This window comes from Oryctolagus cuniculus, chromosome 17 (assembly GCF_964237555.1).
Source record: "Oryctolagus cuniculus chromosome 17, mOryCun1.1, whole genome shotgun sequence".
In the NCBI taxonomy this organism is placed as follows: Eukaryota; Metazoa; Chordata; class Mammalia; order Lagomorpha; family Leporidae; genus Oryctolagus; species Oryctolagus cuniculus.
This window is the reverse complement of record NC_091448.1, coordinates 36,909,349-36,922,983: the sequence shown is the minus strand read 5'-3', so window position 1 is coordinate 36,922,983 and position 13,635 is coordinate 36,909,349. Positions and strand designations below refer to the sequence as shown.

General features: G+C 46.5%; 1 pseudogene; it reads left to right on the top strand.

Moving 5' to 3' along the window:
- Positions 1-2,920: 2,920 nt before the first annotated feature.
- Positions 2,921-6,338, top strand: LOC100357771 (isopentenyl-diphosphate Delta-isomerase 1-like; annotated as a pseudogene).
- Positions 6,339-13,635: the final 7,297 nt, after the last annotated feature.

Genomic DNA, 13,635 nt, shown 5'->3' with positions numbered 1-13,635 from the left:
GGAGGATGGCCAAGTGCTGGGACCCACACATGGAGTTCCAGATGCCTAGCTTCAGTGGGGAGTGGCCCCATGGATGGAAAATCTCTCTTTCTCCCTTTCTCCCCATCATACACACTCTGTCTTTCCTTCTCTGTAAATCTGACTTTCAAATAAAGTGAAATTTTATAAAAAAAAAATCAGTGTAAGAATCTTTTTTTTTTTTTTTTTTTTTTTTTTTGACAGGCAGAGTGGACAGTGAGAGAGAGAGACAGAGAGAAAGGTCTTCCTTTAACGTTGGTTCACCCTCCAATGGCCGCCACGGCTGGCGCACTGCAGCCGACGCACCGTGCTGATCCGATGGCAGGAGCCAGGTACTTCTCCTGGTCTCCCATAGGGTGCAGGGCCCAAGTACTTGGGCCATCCTCCACTGCACTTCCCTGGCCACAGCAGAGAACTGGCCTGGAAGAGGGGCAACCGGGACAGAATCCGGCGCCCTGACCGGGACTAGAACCCAGTGTGCCGGCGCCACAAGGCAGAGGATTAGCCTAGTGAGCCGCGGCACCAGCCCAGTGTAAGAATCTTTAACTTAGTCTCTTTTTCTGTCTTACCACATCCATGTTTAACAATCCTACACTACCCACTGAGTCTGTGAGTGAATGTTTGCTTGTTATAATATTCCCAGTCACCCTTCTTCAGACCAACACAGTGAAGTTGTGTTTCTGTTCCCTATAAATTTTTTTTTTCCAGCAAACGCCAACTACAAACTTGAGGACAACTACGTCAGTTGAACTCTAATCAGCCATGAATACGCATAGAGCAATGCCAATGCAGCTTTCCACACACGTGATATGACTTACTTCAGCTTCTGGGTCGTAAACAAGTTTGCCAAGTCACCTGGAGCCCAAGCTTATCAGTCTAATGTGCTTTCTTAGATAGCTGTGACATGCCGGCTCCAGCCACGTGCCTTTGACTTTGATTTCTTCCTCTTGTAGATGAGAGATTTCAACTCACTCAGGCCTTTTCCTGGTTCTTAAATCTACCACCTCAATATATCTTGAAATGTACACTCTTCCCAGTTCAAATCTTCTGGAGGGGCTGGCATTGTGGCACAGCATGTTGAGCTGCCACTCACAATGCCAGCATTCCCTACCAGAGTGTCCCTTGGTTCGAGTCCCAGCTGCTCAGCTTCTGATGCAGCTCCCTGCTCGTGTACCTGGGAAGGCAGCAGAAGATGGCCAAGTACTGGGGCCCCTGCCACCCACTGGAGATGTGGATGGAGTTCCTGGCTCCTGGTTCAGTCTGCCCTATGCCCAGCTGTTCGGGCCATTTGGGAAATGAACCAGCAGATGGAAGCTCTCTCTCTCTCTTTCTGTCTGCCACTTTCACTTGCAAATAAATAAATCTTTTCTAAAATATGCTTTTATTTTTGTTTCAGCCTGCATTTTTCTCTCCTGGCTATTAGACTTATCCTATTCTGTTTCTTTCTCTTTACTCAAGCACCAGTCTGCTGGTTTTCTAATTGTCCTCCTTTTCTTGACTGTGACTCTTTTTGATCAATAACTATTCAGATACTCAAGAATATTCTGATAAACAAATATTCTGAGGCAGAGATGTGCCCACCTATGTACAGCTATTTAATAGCCAAAGATTATGTTATAATTTGCAAGATCCAGGGATTTGCAGTGAAGTGAGGATGGACTAAGTCACTGGAGTCATGAAAGGAAAGGAAGCCAGACATGCCACAAGCAGTCTACGATTCCACATTTAGGTAAAACTCTGTTCTTGCTGGTACTGATTCAATAATTTCACATCTTGGGACTGGTGGCATGGAATTGTGGGTAAAACAGTTCATGTCTTTTAACAATCTATTTTCAGGGCTGGCACTGTGGCATAGCGGATAAACCCACCACCTGCAGTGCTGGCATCGTATATGGGCACTGGTTCAAGACCTGGCTGCTCCACTTCCCGTCCAGCTCTCTGACATGGCCTGGGAAAGCAGTAGAAGATGGCCCAAGTCCTTGGACCCCTGCACCCGTGTGGGAGATCCAGAAGAAGCTCCTGGCTCCTGGCGTCAGATTGGCTCAGCTCCAGCTATTGCAGTCACCTGGGGAGTGAATCAGAGGATAGAAGATCTCTCTTTCTCTTTATGCCTCTGCTTCTCTGTAATTCTGCCTTTCAAATAAATAAATCTTTTTTAAAAATCTATTTTCCTCCAAATGCATTTGAAATCTGTAAACTAGCATTTGGTCAAAGGTTAGCAAGTTTGTCCAATTGCCAGTGCTCTGCTGGGGGTGACAAATCCAATCTGGGTTTCTTAGAAAGAGGAAGGAAATTCATATAAAAAAAGGGGAAGTTGGCAAGTTCCACTCATGCCTCTTTAGCATTTTCCCACTACCCTAATAATTAGGAGAAATGTTGAAAATAGTTCATTTTAATGTTTATAAAGCACTTTCTAAACCCTAGGGAAAGTAATTACAAATTCTTTTTTAATCTCTGGAGTACTATGGTCAAGACAAATGCAGGATGTTATAAGAACCCAGAGTAGTCCAAGAGTTACAGAAGCCCAGCAGATGGAGTCCTAAGGGATAAATAAGAAAGCAGTCATTAAAAAATGATAATAATTATAATAGCAGTTATTCATTCACACCAATAAATCCAAAGTGCCTACTATGTGGCAAGCATTGCTTTAGGCACTGAAGATGCAAAGTTGAGAATTTACATTCGAGTAGGAAAATGAAGACAAAATAAGTAAAATAATAATGGCACATCAGTCGTTAGCCAAGATCAATGGAGAAAACTGCAGGGGAGGGAAACAAAGTTCTAAGACAGAGGCTGTAATTTAGAATGGTCAGAGAGGAGCAAGAAAGGTGGTCCTTAGCCAAGACCTGACCAAGACGACAGGTGCACCTTGTGGGTATCCAAGGGCTGAGTGTGCAAGACAATGAGGCAAGAATATTTCCTAACAGGTGTGAAAACCTACAAGAAAGGAAGTATGACTGTGTTATTGAAGCCTTCGGCTCTTAGTCTTTGGAAAATGGGAGGCTGCAGGTGTTTGAATGAAGAAGAGGTTTGTCAGACTTTTTTTTTTTTTGACAGGCAGAGTGGACAGTGAGAGAGAGACAGAGAGAAAGGTCTTCCTTTTCCATTGGTTCACCCCCCAGTGGCCACTGTGGCCGGCGCACTGCGCTGATCCGAAGCCAGGAGCCAGGTGCTTCTCCTGGTCTCCCATGTGGGTGCAGGACCCAAGGACTTGGGCCATCCTCCACTGCTTTCCCGGGCCACAGCAGAGAGCTGGACTGGAAGAGGAGCAACCGGGACAGAATCTAGCACCCCAACCAGGATTAGAACCCAGTGTGCTGGCGCCACAGGTGGAGGATTAGCCTAGTGAGCCGCAGCACCGGTGGTCTGTCAGACATTTTAAAAGGTATGTCTGATGCTGGGTTGAGAATGGACTGGAGAGCAGGGACAGAAGACAGACACAGGGAGGCAGGCTAAGGAGGCTACTGCAGCCATCCGGGCAGTGAAGACTAAGGGGTGAGAGGTTGATCCCCAGATCTTATTTTGAAAGAAGAGCCAACAGATTTGTTGACATATTAGCTTGGGATGTTTGAGAGACTATTTGAAGATGACCCCAAACTTAGTGACCCAAGTTACTAGAAGCACAGTGTCGCTCCCCCTCTTCGTGGAGGAACGACACAGGACCCTGCGCTGTTCTTTTGTCTGCTCGGCCCTCCCCGGGTTTGCTGCTGGTTCTTCCCGGGTTGGCTACTGTCCCTTCCACCTCCGTGGAAGGGCGGTTCCCCCTGGCCACTTTCCCCACTTCCGCAGGGGAGCGGCACACCGCCGGCCAGCTCTCTCGGGGGCTGCACAGGTGTTCCCCTTAGATGTTCCTGGTGCATGCCGTCTCTCTCCTCCTTTATAGTCCTCTTCCACCAATCCCAACTCTGCTACCCACACGCCGAGTACGCTGCTCTCCTCCAATCAGGAGCAAGTCCTACAGTTTATTGGCTGAACTGGAGGCAGCTGTGTAGAAGCTGTTTTCTTCTCTCCCAGCGCCATATTGTGGGAGAGCAGATGCATAGAATAAGTCTTAATTCCAGTAACTTAGTCTAGTCCGGGTTGCTCCCCACAGCACAGAATCGCTGTCACTGAGATGAGAAAGACGATGTTTGGGGGAAGACTTAGGTGCAATCTGGGGGCAGATTTTGCTGCAGCAAATAAGATACCACTTGGGACACCCGCTTCCCGTATTGGATTGCCTGAGTTCAAGTTCTGCTTCCTTCCAACTCCAGCGCACCCTGGGAGGCAAGATGATGGCTCGAGTGCTTGAGTCCCAGCTACCTACCTGGGAGACATGACTGGAGTTCTGGACTCCGGTCTTTGGCCTGGCCCAGCCCTAGCTGTTGTGAGCATCAGGGAGTGAACCAATGAGTGGGAACTCTCCCCCTCTCTCTCCCTATCTCTCTCTCCCTCTCTCCCTCTCTCCCTCTCCCCCTCTCCCTTTTCCTCTCTCCCTCTGCCTTTCAAATAAGTACAGGGGCCAGCACTGTGGTGCAGTGGGTAAAGCCCCAATTTGAGTTCTGACCCAGTTCCCTGTTAATGCTCCTAGGAAAGCAGCAAAAGATGGTCTGAGTACTTGAGCCCCTGCACCAATGGGAGACTCAGAAGAAGCTCCTGGTTCCTGGCTTTGGCCAGGCCCAGCCCTAGCCATTGCGGCCATGTAGGGAATGAACCAGCAGATAGAAGATGCCTTTTTCTTTATCTCTCCCTCTCTTCATAACTCTGCCTTTCAAATAAATAAATCTTCATAAGTACATAACATTTTTGGGAGAAGTCATCAGAAATCAGCAGAATTTAAGCTGTCTGGGAGCCGGCGCTGTGGCGTAGTGGATAGAGCCATCGCCTGCAGAGCCAGCATCCCATATGGGTGCCGGTTCATGTCCCAGCTGCTCCACTTCTGATCCAGCTCTCTGCTATGGCTTGGGAAAGCAGCAGAAGACGGCCCAAGTCCTTGGGCCCTTGCACTCACGTGGGAGACCTGGAAGAAGCTCCTGGCTCCTGGCTTCGGATCAGCATAGCTCTGGCCATTGCAGCCAACTGGGGAGTGAACCAGCAGATGGAAGACCTCTCTCTCTCTCTCTCTGCCTCTCCTTCTCTCTCTGTGTAACTCTGACTTTCAAATAAATAATAAGTAAATCTTTAAAAAAAAAAAGCTGTCTGACTAGATGAGCTCTCTCTCACTTGCAATGTGATAGCCACTTGCAGAGAGCCAACATTAAAAGCAGGAAGAGCAGCTAGCAGTAAGACAAGAAGGCAAACTGGAGAGGTGGGGAAGCGCAGAAGGAGAGCGGGCACGCCAAGAAAAAAGAAAACTGTGAGCAAAGGCACAGGGATGTAAGGTAGAACTCAAAAGATAAGAAGCTCTGCCTCGTCAGAGATGCCTTCGTACCAATGGAATCAAAGCCAGCTACCAACACAACCAGAAAATCAAAATTCATTATTAACCTGCAAGGTGATATTTCTCACTACTAACACTTGGTAACAATTGTAAGCAGTTTAGGAACACTTTCAGATAGATTTTAAGAGCTTCATTGATTCTTATCAGATTTCTGTTTTGCCAGGACCTCTTAGAGCTATGAATGGGCAATACTTGACAGGAGGTTCCGGGGACCACGGGCACCCTCCAACTTTGTCCAACAGGAATGGTGTGCCCAGTCCACCTGCAGCCCACGCCTGAGCATCCTGGGGCAGACCATTTTGTAACGATGCCCAAATAAACACACTGCATCTGCGTGAGCAAATTTCGACCCTGGCAGAAATGTGTATCCTTGCTGATGAAAATGACAGTAATGCTGGGGCTGAGACCCAAGAATTGTCACCTGCATGAAAACACTGAGACAGAGTCACTGCACTGAGCTTTTAGTGTCTTCCCGTTCAACACTGAAAATCAGCTCCTGCTAGAGCAGAGATGAGATGCTAAAATTATCTTTCCGGGTTGTTCTACCCATAGCTGTCATAGCATCCATTAAGTAAGCCAGGTGAGCTTGAAGGACATCATGCCACTGGTGTGGGACCCGTGGCACAGGGGTAGTTAAAAGCTGAATCAGGAGATCCGCACAAGAGGGTCCATTGGAAGAAATGAATTAGCCACCATGAGTTCACTACCAGGCTCACTCTGACAGTATCTGGGGTGAACTTGACGCTAATTCATTTAGTTTGTAAGGAAGAATGTAACTTTCAATCTAGATCCTGATGAGATTAAAAAAGAACCAGAAGAACTTGCTGAAAAAAGCAGCTGGTGGTGAAATTAAGATGACTCCACAGTTTCAATTATTGTAGAGACTTTTCTTTTTCAATAGTGTGATACCATAAAACATTTCAGTTTGTTGACTGTGAAAGAATATAAAATATGAATGTGCAGATGGACGAAGACTGAAAATTTTGTCTACCTTAGGAAACTCAGGCCAGCACCACGGCTCACTAGGCTAATCCTCTGCCTGCGGCGCCGGCACACCGGGTTCTAGTCCTGGTCAGGGTGCCACATTCTGTCCTGGTTGCCCCTCTTCCAGTCCAGCTCTCTGCTGTGGCCCAGGGAAGGCAGTGGAGGTTGGCCCAAGTGCTTGGGCCCTGCACCCCCATGGGAGACCAGGAGAAGCACCTGGCTCCTGGCTTCGGATCAGCGCAGTGGGCCAGCCGCAGCGCACTGGCCGCAGTGGCCATTGGAAGGTGAACCAACAGCAAAAGGAAGACCTTTCTCTCGCTCTCTCTCTCTCTCTCTCACTGTCCACTCTGCCTGTCAAAAAAAAAAGAAAAAAGAAAAGAAAAGAAAAAGAAAACTCAGAACAAAAATCATAACACAATTCCCTTAGATCCCTCATAATGATTCAGTGATACTTTATAATCAGAGTAATTGTAGCACAGTGGACTAAGCTGCCACTTGGAATGCCCAGATCATTTATCAAGGTGCCACTTGGGGGTCCTAGTTCCACCACTTCCAACTCAGTTTGCTGCTAATGTGCTGGGAATGCAGCAGATGGTAGCACAATGCTTGGATCCCTGCCACCCATGAGGGAGACCAGGATGGAGTTCCTGTCGCCTGGCAGATACCCGGCTGTTGGCTACCATTTGGAAACTGAAGCATTAAGTGGAAGATGATCTCTCAGACAATGCATGTTAAGATGCTGCCAGCAGCACTGGCATCCCATGTGAGTGCAGGCTCAAGTCCTGGTTGCTCCACTTCTGATCCAACTCCCTGCTGATGAGCCTGTGAAAGCAGCGGAGGATAACCCAAGAGTTTGGGCCCCTGCACCCATGTGGGAAACCCAGATAAAGCTCCCGGCTCCTGGTTTCAGCCTGGTCTAGCCCTGGCTGTTGTGGCCAGTTGGGAAGTGAATCAGCAGATGGAAGCTCTCGCTCGCTCGCTCTCTCTCCCCCTCTGTAACCCTGCCTTTCAATTAAATTTAAAAATCTTTAAAAAAGCTATCTCTATCATCTCTTCCTCTCTTCTTTCACTCTGCCTTTCAAACAAAAATATCTTTTTTAAAAAATGTTCTGTATCAAGAGAATATGGTAGTGAAATTTGAATTTGAGTTTATTTCTCAAACATACTCTCCTCAAAAGGGAAAGCCTGGTAGATACATAAGAGATTAGTTTATTATTACATATGAGTGCAGTATTTCCCCACCTCAACACTCCATCCCTCATTAGCCTCTCATTCCCCTGAAATGCTAATCCACTAATCAGGATCACATTATGGAAGACACATCTTTGTACAAGAGAGTGCACCTGTGCTACTGTGATATGTAGTGCCATCAACGGCAACAACAGTGTGGACATGTGGCACAGTGGTTAAGCTGCTGCTTGGGATGCTTGCACTGTACCCTGTGTTGGGGTGCCTGGGTTCAAAGCCCACCTCTGCTTTCAATCCAGCTTCCTATAAATGCATACACTGGGAGGCAGCAGGTTGTGGCTCACGCACATGGTTCCTGCCACCCATGTGGGAGATCCAAAAAGAGTTTTGGGCTCCTGGCTTCAGCCTAGCACAGCCATGACTGTTGCAGACATTTGTGGAGTGATCCAGCAGAAGGAAGACCTATTTCTCTCTCTCTTTCTGTGTCACTTTGTCTTTCAAACAAATAATAAATAAGAACTTTTTAAAAAGACAAAAAAGGAACAATGACACTTATTTTATTTACAAACCTGCAGTTTAGGCAAGGTTCACTGGGCACTGCTGACTTCTGTCCATTTAGTGTCAGCTGCTATGGTTCGAAGGCCAGGGACTGAAACTTCTAGAGGCTTGGTCACCCACGAGACTGCCGACTGATGCTGGTTGTCAGCTGAAACCTTAGTTGGTGCTTCCTCCTACCTCACACACTGTGGGCAGGTTGCAAAGGGGAGAAGAAAAGGGAAGAAGGAAGGTGGGAGAGAGGGAAAGAGAGAGGGAGAGAGAGAAGCTGCATTGCTGTTTATGACCTAGCCTCAGAGGTAACTCAGTGTCACTTCCACTGCACTGTAGTCCCTGAAGCAGCCACGCATCGTCCTGCCCAGCTCAAGATGGGGGAAATCACCTCCAGGGGCAAATTCTGGCTTGCACGTTGCATTAACCCCTGGAGGTGGAGGGAAAGCCCTTTAATTCCACCTTTGCCCAGATGTCTATGAGAAGACATATCCCATTTCCTTCAAGAGCTAGTGCTGGGATAAATCTCTCTTTGAGAGGGGAGATTTGGCTAAACTGAAACTTGGCTTTTCAGTGCTGTCTGAATTGCCTCTCACTGTAGGCACCTTGAAGCTTCCCTTGGCTCATTCAGAAACTGTGGAGGGATGCACATCAGTCTCCTTGTGACAAAAGAGGTGGGGATTAGCCTCCTCCAAGCACCATCATTGTGCTCCCAGAGCACAGACTAAAAATAGCGACCGCTGAGCAATGGCCTTCTCGTGTTTCCGGCTGGAATAGGCTTGAACAGAAGGCAGGTCTTTTTAGCTACGGTGTCAATCCCCAAACAAACAGGAACAGTCACAAAAGTCTCATTTTAGAGACTGTTTAATACACTTAAAGGCACAGGATGGCCATTTAATATGTTTACACCTAACCATTATAGGTACAATTTTATTCTTTCAAGACTGGTTACTGAAATCCTTGGACCCAAATCAGAAGTTTTGTCACCTCAAAATATCTAATTATCTATGCCAATGATTCATACAGAGTTCATTTTACAAGGCAAATCCTCTTCTTAATAATTTCTATCACTTATTTACCTCTTACACATATCAGACACTAGTTTAAGGTATTTTTCATATATCATTATATTATATAATGCTCACAACAGCCTTATAAAATGTATGTCATCATTATCTTGTTTTTTACAGATGAAGTAAATTGAACTCCAACAAGTTTACATAATAACTTGCCGAAAATCATGCATCTAAGTTGATGCAGGAACTGGAACTTGAACCCAGCAATCTGGAGCTGGAATCCTGCTCAAACCTACACTTACACCGTGTATTGGCAAAGAAAGCATGAACTGCAACAGATTTTTTTTTTTTTTTTTTTGACAGGCAGAGTTAGACAGTGAGAGAGAGAGACAGAGAGAAAGGTCTTCCTTCCGTTGGTTCACCCCCAAAATGGCCACTATGGCTGGTGCTGCACCGATCCAAAACCAGGAGCCAGGTGCTTCCTCCTGGTCTCCCACGCAGGTGCAGGGCCCAAGCACTTGGGCCATCCTCCACTGCACTCCCGGGCCACAGCAGAGAGCTGGACTGGAAGAGGAGCAACCGGGACTAGAACCAGGGGTACCAGCGCCCCTGGCACAGGATTAGCCTAGTTAGCCGCGTCACTGGCCGAACTGCAGTAGATTTTGTGAGCTACTTTTCCTTCCTGAGATTACAGCTAAGCTTTTACTGCCCATGGTGAATATTCATTCCCTGGTAAATTAGTTTGTTTCTAATGATGAATATGAATATGATTAGATAACTTCTCTGCTATTAGAATCATAGGTCCACATGTTAGTAAGTTCTTAGGAGAAAGCAATCAGTCATTTAGTGACACTCGTTCATTAATTTACTTATTTAGCAAACATTGGTTGAGTAAACATTTTGTGTAGTCTGTGTATCAGCTATAACCTGGACAAGCCTGTTGGCTTCTAAAACAAGCAAAAAAGCCTCCAAGGTTGCAACTATTAGTATACTTACCTCAGCTGAAAAACTTTTAGATTTACAAACTGCATTTTTGTAGGTCAATCAGGTCCCCAAAGACTGGCTTCTTTCATCAAATTCCAAAGAAACAGAGGACTTTTTTTTCTGATTGTGATGGAGTTAAAACAAGCCAGATTTACCCTTCCACTATACACAACTTGGAAGCTAGAAAAATAGAGAAAACAGCCATCTTTAGCTATTGGACAATGAGTAGCATAGGGCTGACTATGTTGTAAGAAGGAAAACAAACGAGGTGACTTCTACAACTGCCCTGGCTTTTTCCAGTAGACACAGTCTGGATCATGAAATCAGAACATGGCAGTCTCGTTAAGGACACAGAGATTGGATTCACGGAACCTCAGTAGCGGGAGGTCGTGTAGAATTCCAAAAAGGAACAAGGTATACAAAAACAGAGAGAGAGATCCAAATACCTGCATAGAATTTTGAGTCTTCGCTAAATGTTAATGTAGTCATACACAGAGTTAAATTCCAGGAGGCTGGGCAAAGAATAATCGAACTATAACTGAACAATTCCCAGAGCTCAAACAGGGCTTGAAAACATTCAGAGTTTGGCCAACTGGAGTAGAAATACCTCCATGACAACCCAAGGTTTCAGGAGAGACCTCAGAAGAATCAAATCTGACTGATAGGTCTAAACTAACCCTAACGTATGCTCTACATCTGCTTAACAACAACAAAAACAAGGCTCTACAACATAAAGTTAATCTGAAATTAAGTTAACAGCCTGGCAAAAACAAGGACCTAAGTGCTTCAAGAGAAATGCAGACACTCAAAAATGTAAAAAACTACAGTATATGCCAAGAAGAAGGAAAAGAAAGAACTGGGAGAAATGGCAGACTGCCAGACCCCTGAAATAGACCCAATAATGACAGGAAGATCAGACAAGAAGGATAAAACTGCCACTATATTTAGAAATTTAAAGGAAAATACAAACATAATGAGAAAAGAAGTGGAAGATATGGAAAGAGCCAAATGGAAATCCTAGAGATGAAAAATAGAATAAATGAAGTGAAAACTTCAGCATGGCACCTGGCTTCTCCCAGAGCAAGTGATCAGGCAGGGGAAGAAAAGCGCAAAGAAGAAAAGAAGGTAACGAGGCTTTTTGTGGCTTCGTGTATCCAACGAGGCTTTTTGTGGCTTCGTGTATCCGTTTTCTACAGCCGTGATAACTTGCCACAAATTAATGGCTTAAAAGAACTCAAATTTAGCAGCTCACAACTCTATGGGCTCTCACAGTGTGAGGAAATTGAAGAAGTCCTTTCAAAGGTCCAGGTAGCAAACAATCAGCAGAAAGTTAGCAGGCATGTGAAATAAGCATCGTCCAAGTGGATCTCCCAGGAGCCAGCATTGCGGCGCAGCAGGTCCAGCTACTGCTTATGACTCTGGCGTTCCATTCTGCTTCTGAAGCTCTGCTTCTGATCCAGCTCCCTGTTAGTGCACCTGAGAAAGCAGCAGAGGATGGCCCAAGTGCTTGGGTCCCCACCACCCACATGGGAGACCAGGACGGAGTTCTTGGCTCCTGGCTTCAGCCTAGGTCAGCCCTGCCTGTTGTGTTCATTTGGGAAGTGAATCAGCCGAGAGAAGATCTCTGTCTCTCCCTCTCTAATAAAACAAATAAACCTTTTCTAAAAGAAAAAAAAAAAAAAAAAAAAAAAAACAAGAAAGAAGGTGGAGCCAGCTCTGTGGCATAGCAGGTAAGGCCACCACCTGTGGCACCAGCGTCCCATAGGGGCACCAGTTCTAGTCTCGGCTGCTCCTCTTCTGATCTCACTCTCTGCTATGGCCTGGGAAAGCAGTAGAAGATGGCCCGAGTGCTTAGGCTCCTACACTTGAGTGGGAGATCCGGAAGAAGCTCCTGGCTCCTGGCTTCGGATTGGCTTGGCTCCGGCCATTGCGGTCATTTGGAGAGTGAACTGGCGGATAGAAGACTCTCTCTCTCTCCCTTTCTCTCTCTGCCTCTGCCTCTCTATAACTCTGCCTCTCAAATACATAAATAAATCTTTTAAAAAAGGAACTTTTTTGTTGTGCAGAATTTTTTTTTTTATTTTTTTTTTACAGGCAGAGTGGATAGTGAGAGAGAGAGACAGAGAGAAAGGTCTTCCTTTTGCCATTGGTTCACCCTCCAATGGCCGCCACGGCTGGCGCACTGCAGCTGGTGCACTGCGCCTATCTGAAGGCAGGAACCAGGTGCTTCTCCTGGTCTCCCATGGGGTGCAGGGCCCAAGCACTTGGGCCATCCTCCACTGCACTCCCGGGCCACAGCAGAGAGCTGGCCTGGAAGAGGGGCAACCGGGACAGAATCCGGCGCCCCGACCAGGACTAGAACCTGGTGTGCCGGCGCCGCTAGGTGGAGGATTAGCCTATTGAGCCGTGGCACCAGCCAGAATTGTTTTGTATATTAACTGTGGCTATAAAAGTTACAAAAGTGTATCACTTAAAACTCACTAAATATTACACATAGAATATTTGTTTTTATAAACTGAAAAAAAGATCCTATGAAACAAGTGTAGCTTCCTAAATAGCTATTACCTTTCATATAGGAGAGATTTATTCCATATTAAGGATCTGTCGCTTTCCAACATCAGAGGTACCCAGGAAACTAAATTAGCAGCATGAAGGTTTCTTGGCCAGCAGCTACCATTGTTCTAACTCCCCAACAGCTGATGTCACAATTTGTCATTGTCATTACAAATTTCTGGGATTGCTCACTGATGTTTTGCTCCTCCATTAGACAGTAAGCTCCACAAAGTTAGAGCCTGGGCCTGTTTGCCTCACTTCGGCATCCTCAGAGCGAAATGTGCCTAATATATATTTGTTGAATAAATTCTCTGTGTCAATCAAGGTCCACAAACTAATGCTATAAACACAGATTCCGGGCCTCTCTCACGGGGCGGGGGACAGATTCCTTTTCTCACACTCAGCACGCTGTGCTCTCACACAGCTCCCTTTGGCAGGCTTTGTGAGTTCTCCCTGTCCCTTCCTTTGTCTTCCCGTTTCTTCCTAGCCTGCCTGTCTTCTCTAACTCATGTGAATCCCTTCTCCAGGGGCCGGCGCTATGAGGTAGCAGGTAAGGCCACTGCCGGCAGTGCCGGCATCCCATATGGGTGCCGGTTCGAATCCTGGCTGCTCCACTTCCGATCCAGCTCTCTGCTATGGCCTGAGAAAGCAGTACAAGATGGCCCAAGTCCTTGGGCCCCTGCACCCGCGTGGGAGACCCAGTAGAAGTTCCTGGCTCCTGGCTTCTTATCGACACAGCTCCAGCCATTGCGGCCATCTGGGGAGTGAACCAGCAGATGGAAGACCTCTCTCTCTCTCTCTCTCTGCCTCTGCCTCTGCCTCTCTATAACTCTGCATCTCAAATAAATAAATAAAATTAAAAAAAAAATCCCTTCTCCATCTGCAGATGGTATCACAGACGCTGCCCCTGGCTTAGATGGCTGCCTT